Below are 1,403 nucleotides of genomic sequence, written 5' to 3' on the forward strand. Positions count from 1 at the left end.
TGTTTACGTGAACTTGCTATAGTAGACCACACGTTGGAAGTTCTCGGAACGCCAAAGGAATACAAAAGGCTACGTAATTGGATAATTAGAATAATAATCGGATGGATTGTATACGTTTTTTATCAATCAACCTATTATAGTTTAACTATTTCCTTTCATTTAAATAATGACATAGATTTCATCTTCTTTGTTACTATAATGTATAATTTGCTTCTGATGAATTTTTCGTCGAATGTTATTGCCTTAAGTGCTCTAATCTCTGCAGCTATACTTGGGTTAGTATTATATATGTGTATACATTTACTTTGTAAGCTATTTTTATCGACATTGTGCGTAAAAATCTTTACAGTGTGAAACACACAAAGATCTTTTGGTGACATATAAAGAATGGAAGTTATGACCATGACCTTGACAACATATGTATGTTGTTTGTATTGTCTGTACAAAACATGTATATACAATACCTTGAGTATTAAAAATATACTAAACAACAGATATTTAAAATAAATAATTAATCATTACTTTTTATTATTAAATATTCGTAAGAGATGAACATCTTTAAAAAAACGCTGTGAAAGTAGTAATGTTGAGTAATGTAATCGAATAAATATATGGTCAGAATTTCATCTGCAATGAACTTGATCTTGACATATGTCGTCATAAAAAAGTAACGGCAAAACTAACGGTAAAATTGTAACATAAAAAGTAACAGTAAAATCGTCATAAAAAAGTAATTACAAAACTAACAGTAAAAGTAACTTCCAACTCTGGTTGTAAGAGAGAGCTGCGCCGCATGTCGACAGGTAGTTATAATACGATTGAATTGACGCTACGTCTCCGCAGTTTAAAAAATAATTCGATTTTTTTCATTTTTTTTCTTTTTATTTGACAATCAAAAAAATAGAAAAAATTAACATAGACTATTAATTCTAATTTAGGCAATAATGACATGTTCTCTGAGTATAACCGTAAAAGTAAAAGTCAATCGGATTAATAGTTTTTTTGGAATCGTGATCACTATATTCGATACATGGTAAAGAAAAACGCGAATGAATTTCTGAAACATTTTAACACAAGCACTGCTCCGTTTTCCGTTAGGAGCGACAGTGACTCTCAGAAAAGATCGAAACTTTGCTCTGTTGGATAGAACCGTTCTAGAATGGTTTCGAATGATTGAATAAAAGCAATGGCGAGCGCCGGTTATAGCAATTGACTGATGCGCGCTATTTGAATCGATCAAGCGGCCCCAAACACTCCGTCATTTTATCTCGTATATTTTGGACAATTTTCGTTTCTTCCATAATACGTTTTTATGGGGTATCCTTAAGACTAAGTTTTAAAAAAAACAGAAAAGAATCAATGTTTTTTACCTCTAAAACGTAAAAACCTCCTTAAAATGCATC

The sequence above is a fragment of the Trachymyrmex cornetzi genome, unplaced genomic scaffold, assembly GCF_001594075.2.
Source record: "Trachymyrmex cornetzi isolate Tcor2-1 unplaced genomic scaffold, Tcor1.1 scaffold517, whole genome shotgun sequence".
Taxonomy (NCBI): domain Eukaryota; kingdom Metazoa; phylum Arthropoda; class Insecta; order Hymenoptera; family Formicidae; genus Trachymyrmex; species Trachymyrmex cornetzi.